The following is a 13,614-nucleotide window of genomic DNA, read 5'->3' as shown; positions in this document are numbered from 1 at the left end:
TTAAGGACTGCATGAAATTATTTCTAGGGTCTTCTAAAATTCCATGGCTTATTCTCTTATTATACTTGGCAAGGATATGCTCTCTTAGTTTTCTGTGGTACCAACCACCTTTCTTATGATTCTCTAACAACTGCCAAGACAATAATGATCCATTATCCACACTCAGTACACTTTTTCCAGGCCTCCTACACATTTATTTAAAAGGCCATTTTAATCCAGGAATTCAGTTCCACTTGTAGGTGTTTCTTCTACAGAAATACAGTGCTAAACAATATGTACAAAAATATATGTAAGAGTATTTATTGTAGCATTGCTATAAACAATTTTTAAAAAATGGAAATAATCCAAATTTCCATCAATGAGGATTCAGTTCAGTTCAGTCGCTCAGTCGTGTCCGACTCTGTGACCCCATGGACTGCATAACTAATCAAAGGGGATTAATTAAATATTCATTTTGGTACTGCATAACATACAATTGTTTGAAAGAGGTACATCTACACATACTGCCTAAAAGTTAACAGTATTTCTAAGTGAAATATTTAATTTCTCTGACATCCAGTCTCTTGAAAGCCAGAGGCTAATAATATCCACCTCTAAATGTTGTTAAAAAATAAAGAGATAATACACAGGAAAGCCTAGCACAATGCACTGCATGAGCATATATTCAATGTTAGCCTTTCCTTCATTCTTTCAACATCATAAAATCTTCCTAATTGGCTGCTCTGGCTCAAATCTCAACAAAATTTTCCAAGCCATCCCAGACAATGATTTTCCTAAAACACCATTTTTAAAACTATCATCCTCCTGCTCAAACACCTGCCTACCAGAGGGAAAAAAGGAAACCCCACACGGTACAACCGTCGCAGAGCAGCCCCACTTCACCTTTAAGCCTTACTCGCATCCCCGTCTGAGACTTCCCAAACAGAAGTCTATCAGGCCAGCTTTAGAAGTCTCCTCCTCACTGTCACCTGAAGGTGTGGTGTACACTACTGCTTTCGTAACTCTGCTGACTTCCATATGCAATCAACTTCCCATCCTCCCACTTCCATCCCAACCAAATCTAGTCGTGCTTCAAGCTCATGCTCCAGGCTAATTTTCCACTGAGCCATTTTCAATTACCTCAGTTCACTAATCTGCTTCCTATGAATACTGTCTTGGAGCCGTTTTTAATATTCACACACAGATATGGAGACCCTAAACGAAAGCAGTCATCAATTTGAAGTGTATGTGCTAAGGATGAAATAGATATACAACAAAGTTTTTACATAAGCAAGTATTTTTTCATCTTTATAACTTGCTTAATGGAAATGTCTAAAGAAATTTCTAGTATACTTCCCAAGTTTTTTAATGATTAAAAATTATAATACAGCAAAAGACCTATAGTGCCGATAGCTACCTACTTTTTAAAATCTAAGTTCCACACAAATTTTATTTTTGTAAATACTCTCTTTTATGTGCTGATCTGAGTTTGCATACAATTCCTGTAAACCAAAGAATTTCTTTACGTAATACTCCCAGTATTTCATAATTTTTACTAAGTTTTTAATTCAATGTCTCTTCCACACTAAACCCCAAGCACACTGTATCTAAAGATAAAACTGCAAGACTGGTTAAATTTTCCCAATTCTCTAACCACCAAACTGTATCCCCTAAGCTTGTGCCTTTTATTTATTTACTATTTTAAGGATTTCGAGATCAAATGAAAGAAGGAAGAAAGAAGGGAAATTTCTTCTCGTTTAATATCAAACCTTCCTTTCTACATTTTAGGAGTTTAGTCCCATCCTAATTTTCAATCATTGTCTCAGATTGTTCCAGCATCAGCCTAAAAAATGTGTTCACTGTGTAAACTCCTTTTCAGAACCCAAGAGCCACAAAGAATCTTCTATCAAACCAAAAGTCACAGTAACTGGTTTTAAGATCCTCTACCCACTGAAATTTTCTCAACAGAGCCTTCTGCTCCTGACCTTCTCCAACCAAAATCTTTCAATGCAAAATTAAGAAATCTGTTCCTCATCCAGAAGAGAACCGCAAACACTACCAAAGTTTAACGTGAAATCTGCTTCATTTGAACTCCCCTCCCTACTCCAAATAATTCTGCTAGATTCCCTAATAAATTCTCAGTTCCATCACAATTGCCTAAAGTTACTTCAACAAGTCTCTCTTCCACCCTGCTGTGCTAATTAGCTAGATTTGCTCAATATAATAAAGTTTATAAAAGGCATCTCAAAGCTTCAAAAAGATAAATCCATTACAAGTCCACATATTCTTAAATTGCAGTAATACACAATTCCCAAATATAAATTAAAAGTCTAATCTTTTCTGTATACATTAAGAATTCTAATATTTTAAACACCCAAAAAGTACTTTTCCAAACATACTAGCAAAGAAACACCACAGCATTTTATCATTTGTCTAATGCTGATAATCACCCAGTTCAGTTGCTCAGTCATGTCTAACTCTTTGTGACCCCATGAACTGCAGCATGCCAGGCCTCCCTGTCCATCACCAGTTCCCGGAGTTTACCCAAACTCACGTCCATCTAGTCAGTGATGCCATCCAACCATCTCATCCTCTGATGTCCCCTTCTCCCACCTTCAATCTTTCCCAGCATCAGGGTCTTTTCAAATAAGTCAGTTCTTCACATCAGGTGCCCAAAGTACTGGAGTTTCAGCTTCAGCATCAGTCCTTCCAATGAATATTCACAACTGATTTCCTTTAGGATGGACTGCTTGGATCTCTTTACAGTCCAAGGGACTCTCAAGAGTCTTCTCCAACACCACCGTTCAAAAGTATCAATTCTTCAGCACTCAGCTTTCTTTATCGTCCAACTCTCACATCCATACATGACTACTGGAAAAACCGTAGCTTTGACTAGACAGACCTTTGTCGGCAAAGTAATGTCTCTGCTTTTTAATAGACTGTCTAGGTTGGTCATAGCTTTTCTTCCAAGGAGCAAGTGTGTTTTAATTTCATGGCTGCAGTCACCATCTGCAGTGATTTCGGAGCCCAAGAAAATAGTCTTCTCTCACTGTTTTCATTGTTTCCCCATCTATTTGCCATGAAGTGATGGGACTAGTGCTATGATATTAGTTTTCTGAATGCTGAGTTTTAAGCCAATATTTTCACTCTCCTCTTTCACTTTCATCAAGAGGCTCTTTAGTTCTTCTTCACTTTCTGCCATAAGGGTGGTGTCATCCGCATATCTGAGGTTATTGATATTTCTCCCAGCAATCTTGATTCCAGCTTGTGCTTCATCTAGCCCAGCGTTTCTCATGATGTACTCTGCACATAAGTTAAATAAGCAGGATGACAATATACAGCCTTGATGTACTCCTTTCCGGTACTGTTGGAAGCAGACTGTTGTTCCATGTCCAGTTCTAACTGTTGCTTCCTGACCTGCATACAGGTTTCTCAGGAGGTAGGTCAGGTGGTCCAGTGTTCCCATCTCTTTAAGAATCTTCCAGTCTGTTGTGATCCACACAGTCAAAGGCTTGGCATAGTCAGTAAAAGCGAAAGTAGATGTTTCTCTGGACCTCTCTTTGCTTTTTCGATGATCCAACAGATGTTGGCAATTTGATCTCTGGTTCCTCTGCCTTTTCTAAATCCAGCTTGAATATCTGCAAGTTCACGGTTCACATACTGTTGAAGCCTGGCTTGGAGAATTTAGAGCATTACTTTGCTAGCATGTGAGATGAGTGCAATTGTGCGGTAGTTTGAACATTCTTTGACATTGCCTTTCTTTGGAATTGGAATGAAAACTGACCTTTTCACAAGAGACTGACCCAGACTTGCCCATTGTGTCCACAAGTCTCCAGCAGAGGCGTGGGTCGACGGTGGCCTGCTGCAGGGTTGGGGGCCCTGAGTGCGGCAATGTGTGCATGGGACCTTTTGAAGGATGTTGTCATTATCTTCATTACCTCCACCATAGTTTGGTCTCAGGTCACACAACAGGGAGGGAGCACAGCCCCACCCATCAACAGAAAATTGGATTAAAGATTTACTGGGCATGGCCCCACCAATCAGAACAAGACCCTGTTTCCCCCTCAGTCAGTCTCTCATATCAGGAAGCTTCCATAGGCCTCTTATCCTTCTACATCAGAGGGCAGACAGAATGAAAACCACAATCACAGTAAACTAACCAAACTGATCACAGGGACCACAGCCTTGTCTGACTCAATGAAACTATGATAATCACTAAGTCTCTATATATTTTAAGCTGCTTTATTTTTCTTTAATAAAGCATTCTGCTTTACTCAGTACAAATACTGATATTTCTCCCAGCAATCTTGATTCCAGCTTGTACTTCATCTAGTCCAGCGTTTCTCATGATGTACTCTGCACATAAGTTGAAATTTCATTCTGTTTTCATAACTAAAACTATCAAAAGCCATGTTATAGTTTTGGAAATGATGAGAAATAATTTATTTTTTAAAGACAAGAGAGTAAAAGAACTATTTTTATTATCAAAATGGAAATATATTCATTTTCCTATAATGGATTAGGTATTATTCTGAGATTGTGTTTTGGACTGTTTTATCTAATTTCACAACAGAAATCATAATGTCACTGACTAATTACTATTGTTAAGGTTTTGGTTAAAGCAATTATATTAACTAATTTTTGATTGCTGAATTTTCTCCAGACTGGATGAGATAACACAATAAGGAAATGTCTGGCTTTCTATGATCTCTGAATATATGTCCACTGCCCCTCAACCTTTTGGGTGTCACAAGAGAAAAGGGAAAAAGATAGCCAAAGGCAATAAAGTATGACAGGAGAAAGCACTTTTCACTATTCACAAGGCGTCTCCTTCAGGGAATATAGTGATGATCACAAATGAAAAAGAAACGTTTAAACCCTTTCCAACTCAAAATGCTGGCACAGCTAGAGCAAAGAGAAGCGAGGGTAAAGTGACAACAGTTGACCATTTATTAATAATTAGTATGTCTTCAAAAACAACCAAGGGTCCTGGTGTACTAGATGATGGCCAATATTAACCTTAATCAATGCATGAATCTGGGTACAAAATAAGTCTGCATTTTCCAGCTATGCAAAGGTTACAGCTGGTTGACTATTAGCCTATTGCTATACAAACAAAACCCACCACTTTGTTTAAGGCATTGCTACCATGTAGGACATGGCAACCCACTCCTATATTCTTGCCTGGGAAATCCCATGGACAAAGGAGCCTGGGAGGCTACAGTCCCTGGGGCCATAAAGAGTTGTACACAACTAAGCATGCATGCACGCGCACGCGCACACACACACACGCATCAAGTTCCAAAGGCTCTTCACACCCAAACCAAAACTGTTCTTTCTCTCTTGCCCCAAGTTAGTTGCTTCTCCACTTAAGCTGCTTATTACTATTAACATTTACCAGAATCCATGTAATCTTCTAGCATGTTTTCCAACTAGTGATTTGTTTAAACAAACTATATAATAGTATCTATTTCCATTTCTCTTTCCTTTTTAAATGAATACATATTTGTACAAACAAATATAAATATTCACTAGTTTATGCTTTACTTTAAAACGGAGCAGTTTGAGAGCTCCCAAGTGAGATGGATGCAGAAAAATGTCATTACTTCCTCTTTTTAACAAAATGTGTTGGAAAGGTTAGATATGCACTTGCAAAAAAAAAAAACAAATTGAACTTCAATCTGTACGTTGAACTAAATACAAGAATTTATTCAAGTTGGATCCCAGATATAAATGTAAAATCTAAAACTAAAAACATCTAGGAGAAAATTTTTATAACCTCGCATTAGGCAAAGATTTCTTAGAGGCAACACCAAACCCACAATCCAGAAAAGAAAAAATTGAAAAACTAAACTTCACCAAAATTAGAAACATGTTCTATGTAAATCACTTATATTTCAATCAAGTAAATTTTTTAAAAAGATACAAAGGAAAAAAAATAAAAAATAAAAAGAATTAAAAGATGCAAAGGAACAAATCATTAAATAAGATATCTGTAAACAAAACAAAAACCCCAACTGATGCAATAAAGAGACAAACCAAAAACCAGAAAAAAAATTTCAAATCACATCTCATAAATAACTTGTGTCAAGAATATACACACAACTCTCCAAACTCAATAATATGAAAACAACCCCATCTAACAAAAAACAAAAACAGATTTGAACAAACACTTCAACGAAGATACAGAAGGGCAAATAAGCAGTTAAAAAAGTGCTCATATCACTAGTCATCAAGGAAATGCAAACTTAAAACCTAATGGGATACCATTATACAACTATTAGAACACCTAAAACTGATAATGTGTGGGCAAGGCCAGGGAGAACTAGAACTTTCAAACAATAGAGGCTAAAATGCAAAACAGTAATCATGTTGCAAAATAGTTTGGCAGTTTCTTAAAAAGTTAGCACAGAAGTACCCTAAGATCCAGTCATTCCACTCCTAGGTATTTATCTGTATTGTACTGTGTGTACACGCTCAGTTGTGTCCAACTCTTTGCCACCCCATGGACTGAAGCCCACCAGGCTCCTCTGTCCATGGAATTCTCCAGTCAAGAATATCAGAGTGGGTTGCCATTTCCTATTCCAAGGGATCTTCCCGACCCAGGGATCGAACCTGCACCTCTTGCATCTCCTGCACCAGCAGGCAGATTCTTTCCCACTGAGCCACCTGGCTAACAGAAATAAAACCATATGTCCATACAGACTTATACACAAGTGTTCACAGCAGTTTCACTTTTATGAGCCAAAAACTGAAAGAATCCAAATGTCCATCAACAAGTGAATGGATACACAATGGTGGTATACCACACAACCAGCAATGAATTACTATTGTGGCAAGTTACTCCACAACATGGATGACTGAAAAAGTAATTGTCCTGACTGAAAGAAAACTCTAGAAAATGCAAGCATTACAGTGACAGAAAGCAGATGAGTAGTTTCCTGGGGTAGCAGGGGAGATAGGAGAGGGGATTACAAAGGAGCACTAGGAAACTTTTCGGGGTGATGGATATATTCATTATCTTGATTGTGGTAATGGTTTTACAGGTGTAAACATATATCAAAATTTATCAAAAGGTACACTTTAAATATATGCAGGTTAGCTGAACTGTGTGTGCACTCAGTCATATCCAACACTTTGCACTCCCACAGACTGTAGCCCGCCAGGCTTCTCTGTCCACGGGATTCTCCTGGCAAGAATACTGAAGTGATTTTATACATCTTAAATTTGCCATGACAAGTTTTAAAAGTAAAGATACCTTATTGAATTCATTTTGTAACTCTCATTTGTACATAAATATAAATATCCAAATAAATAAGCTGGCTTAGGCCAAATTTCCTCTTTCATATTTTCCTTGTCCTTTTTGATAAAGAGGTAATATTAGCTTCAAAATCTAAACTGGTTAACTCTGTCTCTTTTCCTATTCTCTAACACATTTATATAAGATATAAAACAATCTTTCATAAAGGTGTAACTGAACTTTTTAACTCTTTCAATCTGATAGTTGTATGTAGAAGGGAAAGGTATATTTTTAATTGCTAATTTTAATTTTTGTGATATTTTATCTCAGCATGATTTAAATTTGAGTCAGTTTTGTTTAGTGTATTTTTCTAGAATATAGCCAATTTTATATGTTCCTTTGCTGTTCTCAAATGTACTGGCATAAAATCTCTTGTAAATTTTACTAAACTGTATTACAGTTATAGTTATTTCTCCATTTTCACATTTTCAAAAACACCGTGTCTTCTTTTTCCTAAATATACCTCTTCAGTAGCTCATTATTTGTCTTTTCAAAGGATCTGATTTTTATTTCATTAAGTCCCTCTACTGTTCCTTTGCTTTCTGTTATTAATTTCTATTCTTTAGCATTACCATTTTTGCATCTACTTTCTTCAGTTCAGTTCAGTCGCTGAGTCACGTCCAACTCTTTGCAACCCCATGAATCACAGCACGCCAGGCCTCCCTGTCCATCACAAACTCCCGGAGGTTACTCAAACTCATGTCCATCGAGTCAGTGATGCCATCCAGCCATCTCATGCTCTATCATCCCCTTCTCCTCCTGCCCCCAACCCTTCCCAACATTAGGGTCTTTTCCAATGAGTCAACTCTTTGTATGAGGTGGCCACAGTATTGGAGTTCTAGCTTCAACATCAATCCTTCCAATGAACACCCACGACTGATTTCCTTTAGGATGGACTGGCTGGAATCTCCTTGCAGTCCAAGGGACTCTCAAGAGTCTTCTCCAACATCACAGTTCAAAAGTATCAATTCTTCGGCACTCAGCTTTCTTCACCGTCCAATTCTCAATCCATACATGACTACTGGAAAAACCATAGCCTTGACTAGACGGACCTTTGTTGGCAAAGTAATGTCTCTGCTTTTTAATACGCTGTCTACATTGGTCATAGCTTTCCTTCCAAGGAGTAAGCGTCTTTTAATTTCATGGCTACAATCACCATCTGCTATGGTTTTGGAGTCCAAAAAAATAGTCTGACACTGTTTACACTGTTTCCCCATCTATTCCCATGAAGTGACGGGACCAGATGCCATGATCTTAGTTTTCTGAATGTTGAGCTTTAAGCCAACTTTCTCTCTCTCCTCTTTCACTTTCATCAAGAGACTTTTTAGCTCCTCTTCACTTTCTGCCATAAGGGTGGTGTCGTCTGCATATCTGAGGTTATTGATATTTCTCCCAGCAATCTTGATTCCAGCTTGTGCTTCATCCAGCCCAGCGTTTCTCATGATGTACTCTGCACATAAGTTAAATAAGCAGGATGACAATATATAGCCTTGATGTACTCCTTTCCAGTACTGTTGGAAGCAGTCTGTTGTTCCATGTCCAGTTCTAACTGTTGCTTCCTGACCTGAATACAGGTTTCTCAAGAAAACAGGTCAGATGGTCTGGTATTCCCATCTCTTTAAGAATTTTCCACAGTTTACTGTGATCCACACAGTCAAAGGCTTTGGCAGAGTCAATAAAGCAGAAATAGATGTTTTTCTGGAACTCTCTTGCTTGTTCCATGATCCAGCGGATGTTGGCAATTTGATCTCTGGTTCCTCTGCCTTTTCTAAGACCAGCTTGAACATCTGGAAGTTCACGGTTCACGTATTGCTGAAGCTTGGCTTGGAGAATTTTGAGCATTACTTTACTAGCGTGTGAGATGAGTGCAATTGTGTGGTAGTTTGAGCATTCTTTGGTATTGCCTTTCTTTGGGATTGGAATGAAAACTGACCTTTTCCAGTCCTGTGGCCACTGCTGAGTTTTCCAAATTTGCTGGCATACTGAGTGCAGCACTTTCACAGCATCATCTTTCTGGATTTGAAATAGCTCAACTGGAATTCCATCACATCCACTAGCTTTACTCATAGTGATGCTTTCTAAGGCCCACTTGACTTCACATTGCAGGATGTCTGGCTCTAGGTGAATGATCACACCATCATGATTATCTGGGTCATGAAGATCTTTTTTGTACAGTTCTTCTGTATATTCTTGCCACCTCTTCTTAGTATCTTTTTCTGTTAGGTCCATACCATTTCTGTCCTTTATCGAGCCCATCTTTGCATGAAATGTTCCCTTGGTATCTCTAATTTTCTTGAGGACATCTCTAGTCTTTTCCATTCTATTGTTTTCCTCTATTTCTTTGCATTGATCGCTGAGGAAGGCTTTCTTATCTCTCCTTGTTATTATTTGGAAAATCTGCATTCAAATGGGTCTATCTTTCCTTTTGTCCTTTGCTTTTGGCGTCTCTTCTTTTCACAGCTATTTGTAAGGCCTTCTCAGACAGACATTTTGCTTTTTTGCATTTCTTCTCCATGGGGATGGTCTTGATCCCTGTCTCTTGTACAATGCCATGAACCTCTGTCCATAGTTCATCAGGCACTCTATCAGATCTAATCCCTTAAATCTATTTCTCACTTCCACTGTGTAATCATAAGGGATTTGATTTAGGTCATATAAGAATGATCTAGTGGTTTTCCCTACTTTGTTCAATTTATGTCTGAATTTGGCAATAAGGAGTTCGTGATCTGAGCCACAGTCAGCTCCCGGTCTTGTTTTTGCTGACTGTATAGAGCTTCTCCATCTTTGGCTGCAAAGAATATAATCAATCTGATTTCGGTGTTGACCATCTGGTGATGTCCACATGTAGAGTCTTGTGTTGTTGGAAGAAGGTGTTTGCTATGACCAGTGTGATCTCTTGGCAGAACTCTATTAGCCTTTGCCCTGCTTCATTCTGTACTCCAAGGCCAAATTTGCCTGTTACTCCAGGTGTTTCCTGACTTCCTACTTTTGCATTCCAGTCCCCTATGATGAAAAGGACATCTTCTTTAAGTGTTAATTCTAGAAGGTCTTGTAGGTCTTCATAGAACCATTCAACATCAGCTTCTTCAGCATTACTGGTTGGGGCATAGGCTTGGATTACAGTGATACTGAATGGTTTGCCTTGGAAACGAACAGTGATCATTCTGTCGTTTTTGAGATTGCATCCAAGTACTACATTTCGGACTCTTCTTTGACCAAGATGGCTACTCCGTTTCTTCTAAAGGATTCCTGGCCACAGTAGTAGATATAATGGTCATCTGAGTTAAATTCACCCACTCCAATCCATCTTAGTTTGCTGATTCCTAGAATGTCGACATTCACTCTTGCCATCTCCTGTTTGACCACTTCCAATTTGCCTTGATTCATGGACCTAACATTCCAGGTTCCTATGCAATACTGTTCTCTACAGCATCGGACTTTGCTTCCATCATCAGTCACATCCACAACTGGGTATTGTTTTTGCTTTGGCTCCATCCCTTCATTCTTTCTGGGGTTATTTCTCCACTGATCTCCAGTAGCATGTTGGGAACCTACCGACCTGAGGAGTTCATCTTTCAGTGTCCTATCTTTTTGCCTTTTCATACTGTTCATGGGGTTCTCAAGGCAATACTGAAGTGGTTTGCCATTCCCTTCTCCAGTGGACCACATTCTGTCAGACCTCTCCACCATGACCCATCCACCTTGGGTGGCCCCACACAGCATGGCTTAGTTTTACTGAGTTAGACAAGCTGTGGTCCATGTGATCAGATTGGCTAGTTTTCTGTGATTATGGTTTCAGTGTCTGCCCTCTGATGACCTCTCGCAGGTTGCTTAAATACTTAGCCCACTCATTTCCATCTCTTTTCAAATACACCCATTTAAGCCTATGAGTTAATCTCTTCAGTACTACCTTGAAGAAGGACTCACCCAGTTCTGTCCGACTCTTTGCAACCCCATGGACTATACAGTCCGTGGAATTCTCCAAGCCAGAATACTAAAGTGGGTAGCCATTCCCTTCTTCAGGAGATCGTCCCAACCCAGGGATCGAACCCAGGTCTCCCGCATTGCAGGCGGATTCTTCACCAGCTGAGCCACAAGGGATGTTATGTTTTATTCTGTAAAGGCTTAGAGTGCTGCAGTCCATGGGGTGGCAAAGAGTCGGACACGACTGAGCGACTGAACTGACTGTAGAAGTTTAATTTCCACAGTTATTTCTTCTGTGACCCACTTAATTACTTTAAAATATTTTTAAATTTCTAAACATGACAATGCTTTATCTTTTGATTTGTAATTAGACTGCACTGTGGGCTGCACAGTGATAATCTCCCATTAGCTGCAACTTGCTTCATGACTTGCTATAAGGTCAAATTTCATAAATGTTCTGTGTACTTAAAAAATGTGTATGATCTAATTATTGGTTTCAGGGTTCTATAGCATCCCAAGATTGTTAATTCTTTATTCAAATTTTCATTCCTATTTACTTGATGTATTAACTATTGAGAAGTGTGTCAAAAATACTGATTATAGTGCTCGCTTCGGCAGCACATATACTAAAATTGGAACAATACAGAGAAGATTAGCATGGCCCCTGCGCAAGGATGACACGCAAATTCATGAAGCGTTCCGTATTTTTCAATGTATGGCAAAAACCACTACAATATTGTAATTAGCCTCCAACTAATAAAAATAAATGTAAAAAAAAATACTGATTATAAAGTTCTCCATATTTGAGGTTATTTTTTATATTATACACAAATTCATGACATTTACTTTTTCTAGAAATATTTAAGACTTCCTAGTGATCATCTCATTCTTAAGGAATGAACCTCTTATGCCTTGATAATGTTTTTGCATTAGTCTCATTTTTATTAAATACATCTATGACAGCTTCAGGGGAGTGGGGGTCCTTGCGTTAGAATATTTTAGATGCTTTATTGATAAACATCACTATAATTATTTGTTTGCTGTTTTTAAAAGAAATCCCACCCCAGAGTCTCCCTGCTTTCTCTGGTAAGCTTATTCTATTTACATTTATTTTGATAACTGCTTTGTTTTCAATATACCATGCATTTTCTTTTTCTTTCCTTTTTTTAAGTTTTCCTTACAATTTTAACAGAACTACTTGAAAGTAGAATCAATTTTATTAATCTTTCTAAACAATAGGACCTTAAAAGCTTACTCAGACTACTACCCTCCTTCAATTCTTATGCATTTATTTACTGTATTGTTTTATATAATCAAACTGTCCCAATTTGTCTATATGTTTACCTATTTCTTTGCTAACTTTGCGTCTTTCATCCTCTTCTACATTCTGGATTCAGTTCCCTTTTATCAAAGTTCAACTACCTTCAGCAGTTCTTTAGTAATAGTCTATCAGTAGCAAACTCACCATCTCCATCTGAAAACGCTCATTTCTCCTTCACTGTACAATGACAATAACCAATGACGGTTATGTTATTTTTCCTCAGCACTTTGAAATACTAATCTAGAGATCTTTTACCTCTATTCATGCTGTTGATAAATCTGCTAAACTAATTGCTGTTCAGTTTCAAGTGACTTGTCTTCTCTCTCTGGTTCCTTTATTAGTTTCTCTATATATTTACCATCCAGTGATTTCACTACAGAGTACTGAGTTGTCCATATTTTTTCCTACATAAGTACATAGAGTGTCTATTTTTAGGCACAGTCACAGTAAGTGATTTTAGAATGACCATTTTCTTAATTCCCCCAAAGGGTTTTCAGAACCAATACCACACTATATGTATAAGAGGCATTAAGTTACTACATATAGTGGATGCCCTAGGACAATGACTGTCAAACTTTAGAAGGCAACAGAAACACCTAGGAAACCTATTTAAAAACTTGGACTCCATCCAAGTCTTCTGATTCAGGACATCTGGGGTCCGACAAGGTATTCCCATTTCCAACAAGTTTCCACGCTGATGCTGCTGGTAGTGGAATCACGCTTTAAGAACCACTTCCTCAGGGACTAGGAATAATTATCTCAGGGAACCCCCACTCAGAAGGACTACAGGGATTTGTTGTTTCTTAAATCTGGAGGTTAGTCTTTACCATCAATATAAACCATGTTTGGCTGTAAATATTACCCTTTCCCATTTCTCCTCACAGAAATCCAACTATATAAATAACAGCAGCTAACAGTTCATCATCTGACCAGAAATGCTCTAGTTCATTCTTCACAGTCCTCAAGGTAAAAACAGAATTTGACCCTATCATTCCCCTATTCAATTGTTCACTGGCTCCTCTACAACTACAGGGACAGTTCTTTATGGGGGAAGAGACACATGGGCTTCAGAGTACATGCAAATTTTTAT

At 38.2% G+C, this 13,614-nt stretch overlaps 1 protein-coding gene and 1 non-coding gene across 3 annotated transcripts in view; one reads left to right on the top strand and one right to left on the bottom strand.

Annotated features, from left to right (window-relative positions):
* The window catches only part of HIKESHI (heat shock protein nuclear import factor hikeshi), a 38,777-nt gene that overhangs the window by 21,466 nt on the left and 3,697 nt on the right, over window positions 1-13,614 (bottom strand). The gene's annotated exons all lie outside the window — the stretch shown is intronic.
* Window positions 11,806-11,912, top strand: LOC122677578. The gene has a single exon (XR_006335843.1). It is a non-coding gene; the product is annotated as a U6 spliceosomal RNA (small nuclear RNA).

The sequence above is a fragment of the Cervus elaphus genome, chromosome 2, assembly GCF_910594005.1.
Source record: "Cervus elaphus chromosome 2, mCerEla1.1, whole genome shotgun sequence".
NCBI lineage: Eukaryota > Metazoa > Chordata > Mammalia > Artiodactyla > Cervidae > Cervus > Cervus elaphus.
This window is presented reverse-complemented; position numbering and strand designations above follow the sequence as displayed.